This window comes from Bidens hawaiensis, unplaced genomic scaffold (assembly GCF_021521415.1).
Source record: "Bidens hawaiensis isolate Kalapana, Puna unplaced genomic scaffold, B.hawaiensis_p1.1 tig00021695_1, whole genome shotgun sequence".
In the NCBI taxonomy this organism is placed as follows: Eukaryota; Viridiplantae; Streptophyta; class Magnoliopsida; order Asterales; family Asteraceae; genus Bidens; species Bidens hawaiensis.
The window spans coordinates 88,588-99,896 of record NW_027493375.1 but is presented as its reverse complement, the minus strand read 5'-3'; positions in this window follow the sequence as shown (position 1 = coordinate 99,896).

Here is an 11,309-nt window from a genome sequence, read left to right as displayed (position 1 = left end):
GGTTCTGTGGATTCAACAACAGTTACGCGACTATGGTCTGAATTTCTCACTTACTCCAATTTGTATTGATAACACTGCTGCGATCTCAGTAACTAATAATCCCGTAAAGCACAGTAAAACTAAACATATTGACATACGTCATCATTTTATACGGGATTGTGCTGAGAAGAAACTGATTGTGCTTGAAAAGGTGGATACGCTTGATAATTTCGCTGATTTATTTACTAAAGCGTTTGACAAATCAAGATTTCAAAACCTTGTTGAGCTGAACGGGATGATCAATCCCGAGTAACCATGCTTTTTATGTTCGTTTAAAAAAAAAAAAAAACGTCACTATCGCTTAAAACTATGTCGGTTACCTCAGTTTGATGGACATATCTTTGGATATGTTTGGTCCTCATTTCTACCTGTAGAATATGTTTGGTCCTCATTAGAATAGTCATTGTATGTCATGGTAGCTTTTTATGGTGCGTAAAAGTAGATGTGATACAAACTAAATCTACTCGATTTTACGTGGAAACTCCTTAAGAGTTTTGCATGTCTTCATATATATCTTTCCGAATGATAGGCAGAAAAGCGATTACCCAGTCATACACGAGCCTGTTAGTGTTCTGATTCCCGTGAAGAAAGCGTGTCAAGATACTGCAGTGATCCAGATTCGGGACTTGCAGTTGTTTACTACTCTGAAGTCTATGTAAATGTTAATCGAAAAAAAAAAAAAAAACCTTATGAGTTATTGAAACATTCTAGAGCTGACAATGTCAAGACTTCTCAATCATGGAGTAAGAAAGAGAACGGGAAGCAGATGAAGAGTACTTACAAACTTAATCAGACACTATGGGTCGAAGTCAAATCGGGGTGACTTGGGGAAAGCCAAATACGATTTGAGAATAGATAGGAGACATCATAATCTCTGAGTTGTTGCCCATTTAAGTTTTGAGTTTAATTGAACCTAACTCGTATCACAGAAACGATGAAAACCATTTAAGTTATTTACCTGCCTACAACCTGTTTCTTTATGTCATAATACAGCTAAACACGGATCTAAGTGACAGTCACGTAGTTAGTATGATTCCTGTTCGGATCTTTTCTAAAACATGGTAGTCCCTGTCTAGACTGAAATTTGATCCCTTGTACTTTAATTTTTAAAAGTTTTTCCTATTTATGTAGTTGTTGATTTTATACTTGGTTACTTAGTCTTGATCGTGTCATGTAACTCTTTAAGGAAGTTTTAAAACTTAATTGCAAATTGTTCAAATTATGGGGTTTGTTTTGAAAAATTTTTAATTTCAGCGAAGTTCTGCATAACTTCGCCTGATAGGCGAAGTTATCCACAACTTCGCCGATACATCTGTCCAGACTATTCAGCGCCTAGTAGCAGAAAATCAACTACAGTCGTCCCTCCTGGTTGAACATGGAAAAATTATAGATGCTATGAAGGAGTTCTTGGCATCTCAGGGGGAGACGAGCTGTAAAGGCGACGAGCTCAGGACAAAGAAGAAGAATGACAGAGACGATGATCCCAATGCATCGAAAGGTGCAGGTGGTGAGTTGCCAAGAACTACTCAAGCTCTTGGGACTTCCACAGCTCAGGGGGAGTCTGCAGGTGCAGCTGGCAGTTCTGGTGGTGATGAGGTGGTGATGGTAGATGACGAGGAGATGGGAGATGATGTGATCGATGCCTTGAAAGAGTTGGATGATGATATGTTAGATGATGATGATGTGTGTGATGATGATGTGCTGCCATTAGAAGAAATTGAGAAGATTGGTGCACATATAGTGATAGAAGATGATGTTGAAGAAGGTGAGATAGTTGAAGAGAATGTTGAACACGAGCTTCCAACCGTTGAGAAGTCGAATGTATGTGAAGATACAGTAGTTGATGATACAGAATGGGAGGAGCAGCCTAGATGGAAGGAAGGCTATGCTCATTGGTTTATCAAAACGAAGAAGCCAGTGGTACCTACAATGTTCAAAAAAAGTTATAATATTAAAGGGTACGCTGAGTCAAAGAAAGGCATTATCTGTTGGTTATATGATGAACAGCTAAAAGTGTTCGTGGTGAAAAGATATGATGGGATCCAATACTTTAAGAGGACGTTGAGATCTCTAAATACCTTACCTGAGTCTGAGGTAAAGGATTTGGCCAGATTGGGGTTGATTAATAGAAGCGACGACAACATGGCGAGAGTTATTGGGAAAATCGTGTGGAAAGAAAGTATTAAAGAAAAGAAGTTTGAGTTATTAAAGCCACAGAAAGGAAAACTAGTGGAAGATAAGGAAAGAGGAATGAGAGCAGATGGCAAGCCATGGATGGTGATGAAGTACAAACCGATTCGATGCATGAAAGAGGTTCCAATGAAGACTATGCCTCAAGATGTGTTGAAAGATCTTAAATGGTGGTATGTGGATTGCCAGACTGCTGAAGCCGTGATGGAAGACGAAGACGAACAAGAAGTGCTAAGAGTGTATGATCCGATGCATCTTGTTAATTTATCGAAAGCTGATCTGCAGGTGTTAAATGAAAAGAAGATTTTCTATATTCCGGCTTGGAAAGACGAAGCGAGGAAATATCAGCGAGTAGTCACGGTATGCGTGAGAGAAGGAGTACATGCATGAAGACCAAGAGATTGAAGATTACAAGACACGTGCTTAAAGATCAAGACATGAAGCTACTGCCAAGGGGGAGTCTGTTGGTGCATAAATGTCAGTAGTTCATAGTCTAGTGTCTGTAATTGAGTCTGTAATGATTAATTATATTTTATATGTTTAAGCGAAGTTACTGACAAGTTCGCTGTTTAGGCGAACTTGTTAGTCAAGCGAAGTTATGGACAACTTCGCCTGAACATGCCAGGCGAAGTTGTCGTGTATATATATTCCTAGGTTACGGTTTGTTTAAGGTTGTTCATCGAGTTGTTCAAGTTATCGTATACAGACGTGTGTGAGTCGAGAGACGTGTATTCAGTGATTATATCACGTGTTCGGTTATAATATAACGTGTTTTGTTTATTCGTATCGTGTGTTTGTTTGATTCGTGTTCTACACTCGTAACGACCTACGCAGGGATTCCGTACCTGTGTAGATTGAGATATCCCGTGCAGATCCATCCAGGGAACCTACATAAATAAAACTAAATAATACTTAAACTAAAACTGACACTAAAATTAGACACGAAAAAAATAGAACTATTACTCAAATAGGGGAAATAACTACCTAGGCAAGGAATCCCACTAGTCAACTCGTAAACTTTCAGAATTGGATTTATGATTGGTACCGTATTCTAAAAATATGAAACTTAAGGAATAACTAAAGTATGCTAGATCTCCTGCCGGTCTCACCAACAATACCTAAGAACCTTAAATATCATGTAAAGCTCAACGGTTTAATAGTTCAGATCACCTCCCGGTCTCACGTTACCTAACTATGCTAAGGTACCCAAAAGATTAAATCACCTCCCAGTCTCTATAATCACAAAACACCCTAAGGCGTAAAGGGGTATTCTTATAAATTCGGTTATAACTCGGATATGTAAGAATTTGAGGGAATCTAGGGTAACTCACTTCCGTGCAATCACTACCCAAACACACAAAAGACCAAAACATACGACACTTAATTACCTCCCGGTCTCTCAAGTGACAGAATATAAGGTATCTCTAAACTCTCAATTATCGTTCCTATGGAATACGTTAACAATAAACCATAAACTAGTTGTAAACACACAGTAGACAACCTAATATGCATCCATACATGAAAAACATTCACAAAGACACATATGGAACAATAAATTGATAATAAATTAATACCAAATACGCATATGTATCACAACCAAATAAAATAAAAACTTTACCAAAGCATGAACCAATCAATAAATAATCCAAAACCGAAAATAATACGAGTCTAAAAAGTATTCATCCAAACCGAGGCATTCTAATAGTTTAGCCAATCATAATTACGAATGAATCAAAGATAAAACAATTAATATGGTTCATCGTAAAAGAATAATAATAATAGTTGAGCTACTAGGCTGAAAGCTTAAATTAATTGAGCTGTGTGTTAGCTTGCTTTTTTTAATTCTTATTACGATGGACTTTCTTGACGAGCTTGGCTGGCTGCTTGGAATTCTTGTCTTTCTTCGAACTGTGTTAGCTGACCAAAGGGGGCGCCTCCCCCTTGACTTCGTCCACCCCTTCTTTGTTGTAAATAGCCACATGTGAAAGAGCAGGATGTGTCAACGAAGCCCTTTCACCTTAAAGGGATAGGCTAGAAATCAAGTGCAGTGGGTTTTTTTTATATATAATCATGCAACTGTCTAGTCTTGACCTTTGTTTCTTGCGGAATTCAGCCCATATGAAACTGACGGCTCCCATGATAAATATTGCCAGCCCATTAATTCGTTTTAGTACTACATGAAACAAATCAAGATTTGTAACTTGAGTTCTTAATTTAAATAATGTATAATTCAAGTAATCAATATTTGGTTTCTTTAACATTGAAATTATTTTATTAAACACTAAAGGTAAATAATAATAACACAACAATTATTTGAATGTTTACTCGATCTTTAATTAGTAAAAGTATTATATATTAACTTGTTGTCTCTTAAAACCTTTAAAATCCACTTGTGAGTCATTTAGAAATATATTCAATAAAAACTTGGCTCAAAATACTTGAAAGTTTATGAAATATTTATATAATAACATGTATATTTTAGACCATATCAATACACATATTAACAAACCTAATGAATCTTTTGAGGTCAGATCGTCAAGACCTGTTTTGTCATGGATGTGAATCAGTTCCTCCTCATTCCTATTCTGAACATAACTGCCAACTCGAATGGATCGTTCGACGTTGAGCCTAATAGCACCCACCCTCATTAGTTCGGTATATTCATATTGAGACTGAGTTTGACTTTTCTACATCTTCCTTTGTGGGACCAGTTTCCGCATCTTAAGCATTGTTCATATATTTTTTCTCTTCTTTTCATTGCGCTTTTGGAAACTCCACAAAATGGTGGTCTTTGTTCGTCTTGGCGCCACCTTTCCTCACCTCATTTCTAATGAGAAAAATTCTCTCCCTAAGTTCTGGAGGCAACCTAGATTTTGAAAAATGTATGCAGCAAAGGAAATTGAATTTTGAAATCGAAAGAATGCATTCCAGTTCTTTAGTGTCTGTCGATAAAAGATCAGCATTGTATTTTACCGGTGAGAGGGATAAAGTGGTAAGGTAAGGTTTTTGGTTTTGTGTTGTAATTTGGAGAATGGTTTGAGGGAATTGTGATAATATTACCTTCTTTCTTATACAACGCTTCGTGCGTCTTCAAAAGAATACTTGAGACAAGTTCTAAATCACACGAAACATATGACTCACTCAATGCTTCCGAAAAAATATTTATATGGCATGATTTTTATCTCAAAGTAACGGAGGGATTGGGTATAAACGCCATATTTTGCATAAATGTCTTCTCACTGTTACAAAACTTTTTTTTTTTTACTTTTTGACTTTTTTGGTTATAGGATTTTTAGTTGGTTATTTTCAAAATATTTTCTTGGATTTTCTTTTGGTTTTGTCACAAAAAACAGTCTTTGTTTGCTAAAAAATTTGTTATTTGATAATTTTATAATTAGTTGAGCAAGCAATTAGTCAAGTATTTCCCCTCCCACACTTGAATCTCACATTGTTCTCAATGTGAAAAGATTCATAAAAAGATTTATATGAAGTATGGAGGATAAATGGAAAGGAACTTCCCTACGGGCTAACGAAGTTTCGAGCGTCACATGTTTTTCGTCCGTTTTCCTGTAGTGTACCTAAATTATAAAAACTGCACACAACTAACAATACTGAAAATCGGGTGTGGAATCATCAATACCCCACCCACACGGGCCTAATAAGTGTCAAGTAAAATGGCTCAGGATAACCGACCATATCAAACAACAAAAAACAAAATAAAAGTGTCTTAAACAACTATGGTTAAATAATAATAATGTCACGAAATACTACCACCCGCCCAAGTGACCATGCCCAAACCTACCATTACCTATAATCGTCAGTTTCCCAGATGTGTTGGGTCAAATGGTCCCCACTGGCGATCCATGCGCTCACCCAGCTAATGTATCGCCCCCTCGTCTCCGCGTACTCTGCGGCACGCTGTGCATCAGATGATGCGACCTGTCCTGATAACCTGTCAATGGAAGCGGAAGTGTGAGTGTTATAGAAGTCAATAAGCCCATATAGCCCCTCAAATGAGTACATGCTATGCTGTGACGAGCTGGGGTCGACAGCTGAAGATGATGGACCGCCCTGCTGGGAGTATATGCGGCGGAGGGCCTGTCGGGGGTAGCGATCCTGTCCTCCTTTCGGGTATGTCCTGTATGGTCATCTCTGATGGGTCCTCAGGATGTATGGTCATCTCTGATGGGTCCTCAGGATCCCAAATCTGGTTATAGGCATCCTGGAACTACCACTGTTGTGGGTTTCGTGAGATTTGTTGGACCATTTGCATACTCATACAGAGGTCAAGATCGAGTGGTACTGGATTTGGGATCCTCGTTCCTTCTAGATCGGCACCGTAGGCTTCGTATAGCTTGTATATCCAAGCTCCAACAAAGATCGGGGTAGTAGCCTTTTCCGCGTTCCCGTTAGTCTTGAATAGTTGGCAGAATAGGTATGTAATGTTGCATGGTACCTCGTTTTTGATACAGTTAAGGCCCACATATCCCTCAAACCCACGATCCCCTCGCTTTGGCAACGCTGTGTAACCGTGTAGCTCAGAAAGCGATGAATGTAACGAAATAACGGGTTGCGTAGAGCTGTACTTTTGGTGCTGCTTGGAATATACTGTTCATCCCCATAACCTAATTGTTCCCATGCCTCGATCCTGGTGTTACCTGGTTCACCTGTATCTTGATCATCTTCGTCTGAGAAGGTCATACCAGCCTCAAACCATAAAGTAGTGTCGGTTTTCTCGGCTTTGTAGATTCCCATATCGATCCCTAACTGAGTTACTGAAGTGTTATACCATTCTCCCCCAATGTGGAACTGAACAACAGTGTTGTCCCACATGTCCAAATTCTTTGTTTTAATCGAGAATAAAGCCAAGAACTCTTTGGTCAGTTCCGTCACAGATTTTCCTCTTTAGCCAAAAACACGTGCCCACGACCCTTTCACAAGACTTCGATACCTTCCAAGTTGGTTTACTTCCCGCAATGTATTAGTACATGCGTAAAAGTTTGGAACTAGTTCTCGGTTGGCTAGGTATTCCGTCCTTTGACGGGCCGCTGCACCCTGTCTAGTGTCTTCTGGAAAGATGAGGAAAGCGTGAACATCAAATCCAATTTCAGTCATCTGGAATTTTAAACTAGATTAGAAAAATAATCACAAAGTTTGAACTGAAAATATGGAACAGATCTTAAAACACGCCTTCGTGTTTTATGAAACACGACCCCATGTTTTTGGGATCTTGACAGATTTGACTATTTTGACCTAGGTTGACCTGTAGTAGACATGGGGTGCGTATTTTGTAGAAACACAGCCAGTGTTTTTCATTTGAAATGTCACGATTCGAACTTAGGGTTGAGTTATGAGAAAATGGGCATTTTATTTAAAATCCCGTAACTTAACTGTTAAGTGGGGCACGACCCCGTGTATTTTGAAGCACGGCCTCGTGCTGCAAGGTGCATACAGGGCCTTTTTGTTTATTTATTTATTTGACGAGTTGAGCCATTTTTACTAGTTTAACTGAAGATTAAGGTTTTAAAAACATAAAGATCCTACGGAATTTCATTAAATCTTAAACATTACATCGAAACGATGACAAATGAACCAAAAACATAAAACTAGCTTAACCTACAACAAAGCCTAAGGAAGCAAAACAAGGCTTTTCCTACTCAAACTACTAAAGCCCACCATTCCCGAACAAGTCTTGAATGTGTGGCGGGGCTCTCTTGGATTCCAAGATCCCAGAAAGCTTTGTGTGGAGCTTTCCGATTTCTCGGTTAAGGAAATTGAGTTTGTAGTCGACTTCCTTATTGTGGTTTTCGATGAGGTGAAAATTCTCGAACCTTAGTAGTTCGATTTTGTTGGATAGTTCAATTAAGCGAGCCTCCGCTTGAATGTTGTTCTCGACTTAATCCCTCACCACACTTTGAAGCCTTGCGTTCTCTTGTTCAAGAGATGCCGAGTTCTCTCCATTCTTGAACTTTCTCACTGGTTTCCATTCCATTCTTCTGTTATCCATTTAGGCTATTTTTTTTGGTATAAATATAATAGTGAAGAGTGTTTGTAATATGTAGAGGGACTGGACGTCGGGCACGGCCCCATGTTTTGTGAAACACAACCCCATGCCCAGGTCGGAATAAATGTTTCTGATTCAGAGAATTGTACGACGTCAGCGCGTATCATGCTGAGGATTCTAGGGTGACCACGGCCTCATGTACATTGATACACGGTCCCATGTTTTGTCACTGGATTTTTAATCTTTGATTTTTAGCAAAACGCGAGAGAAGTAGTTTTTCATAACGATGGTGTAAGATTTATTTGAACACATTTTACTTCTTAAAATTACTTTCATTAATAAAAAGGTCCTATACATAAAATCGGGACAAGCCCGAATATCCTAGAACATAAAATAAAATCGAATTAAGCCTGAAAATCCTAAACTTGTGCACAGTACACTTGATTACAACATGAAAAGATAAAAACTACTCTAGATTCCACCAAATGGATCTCCCTCCATCGAACGGTGCGGATGGAGGAAAGTAGGTGAAACGGAGGACTTGAAATTGTAGTTGTTCGTTGATGTCCCGCAACTCCATCTTCATTCCTTCCGCCGATTCGGTGAGTTAAATGAGACACATTTATGCCACGAGGTTCATTTCGATGAGTTCCTTAACGAGTTCTTGAAGTTTGAGCAATAGCTCGGTTTTGGAAGGATGTTGGATTTTGTTTCTCGTTTGGCGATAAACGGAAATTTCATTGCTCATATTTGTAGGCATTTTGGTATCTCTGGAGGGAGGATTAGTGTTTGGTTTGGTGCAAGAATTGCTTTGGCAAGAGATGCAATTTATAGACAAACGGTTTCCAGATACGACCCCATGTTTCAGGGAACACGACACCGTGCCTAGTCTGCCAATTCTGTTACGAGTCAGACTGACTGAGATTTTTACAGCGAAGATTCCGACCCGTAAATTGTGGCCACGGGCCCGTGCTCACTGAAGCACAACCCCGTGTAACCTTGTGTTTTTTTGAAACAAAAATATACAATGCCTAGTTTAGTGAGTGTCTTGGCTAGACCCTATTTCTAGTTGTTCATCAGTTATGATGGAGGATTACTACCTCCGAGACGGACTTGAATGGTCCATCAATGTATGGTTTTAATTGATGTCCATTAATTTTGAACTTTTGCCATCAAAATTTGAAATCTCAACAGTCCCATAGTCAAAAACTATTTCAACTATGTATGGGCCTGTCCAACGAAATTTTAAATTTCCTTGAAAAAGACGTAAAAGTGTGTTATATAACAGTACACGATCGCCAACTTGAAACTTTTTATTTCCTTTTAAGTGGGCGTCGTGCTGACATTTAGTCTTTTCTTTGTAAGATCAGGAATTTTTGTATGCCACTGCTCTCAATTTTTCTAGCTCGTGAATCTGATCTTCCTGGTTTTTACCGGCGGACATTAGATCAAAGTTCATTGCTCTAAGAGCCCAATAAGCTTCGTGGTTTAGTTCTACGGGCATATGACATGATTTCCCATAAACAAGTTTGAATGGTGTTGTTCCTTATGTGGGTTTTGTATGCCGTTCTAAGGGTCCACAAAGCATCATCTAACTTTTCTACCCAATTTTTGCGATTTTTACCAATAGTTCTTTCGAGGATCCTCTTTATCCCTCGATTCGGGACTTTCACTTGCCCACTGGTCTGTGGATGATATGGTGTTGCCAAACGGTGGCAAACTCCATATCGTGCCAGGATTTTGTCCTTTAGGGTATTGCAGAAGTGAGTACCTCTATCGTTGATTAAGGATTTTGGAGTACAAAATCGTGAAAATAACTTTTTCAAAAGTCGTATAACAACCCGAGCATCGTTAGTGGGAAGAGCTTGTGCTTCAACCCATGTAGACATGTAGTAGACTGCTACTAGGATGTATTTATTTCCGAATGAGTTAGGAAATGGCCCCATGAAATTTATTCCCCATACATCAAAGACCTCACAAATTTGAATGCCCTTTTAAGCCATCTTATTCTTGGCTGAGATGTTTCCGGCTCTTTGACAAGCATCACATGCTTGAATCAAAGCATTTGGGTCTTTATATATGGTGGGCCAGAAGAATCCTTCATCAAACACTTTCCTAACTGTGGTGGCGGTATTGTAGTGTCCACCAGTTAGTCTTTCATGGAAGTGTTTGAGAATATCTAAGGTTTCCTTTCCTGACACACACTTACGAAAAACATGTTCGGCTCCTATTCTAAACAAGTAAGGGTCATCCCAAAATTAGAACTTAAGGTCGGAGAAGAATTTTTTCGCTGTTGATGAGTTAGCCCTTTTCTTAGGATTCGACGGCAAACCAAAGACATTTACCCTCCTCTTTCATGAAGGCTTGGATATACATCAGAACCTCATGAGGAAATTTATCATCGATAAGTTCCTGATGTTATTCTGAAGATGGGCATTCTAATCGTGAAATATGGTCTACGGCTACATTTTCTGCTCCTTTCTTGTCTTGGATTTCTATGTCGAATTCTTGGAGTAGTAGAATCCATTGGATAAGTCTGGGTTTTGCATCTTGTTTGTTGAAGAGGTATCGTATGGCGGTATGGTTGGTGTAAAAAATGGTTTTGGAAAGAACTAGGTAGGATCTAAATTTTTCAAAAGCAAAAACTACGGCTAATAACTCCTTTTCTGTTGTGATGTAAATTTCTTGTGCATCATTAAGAGTTTTACTAGCATAGTAAATTGGGTGAAAATGTTTTTCTTTGTGTTAGCTGAGGTTAGTGAAAAGTCACTAGCATCGCACATGATTTCGAATGAAAGGGTCCAATCGGGTGTAGTCATAATTGGTGCGTTGACAAGTTTATTTTTCAATATGTTGAATAATTCAACACATTCTTTAGAGAATATGAATGGTGCATCTTTCTCTAGAAGTTTGGTCATAGGTCTAGAAATTTAGGAAAAGTCTTTTATGAAGCGGCGGTAGAATCATGCGTGACCTAGAAAACTTGTAATTGCTTTAACTGAAATTGGTGGTGAAAGTTCGGATATGGTTTCAGTTTTTGCTCTATCAACTTCTAGTCCTGCTTGGGATATCTTAT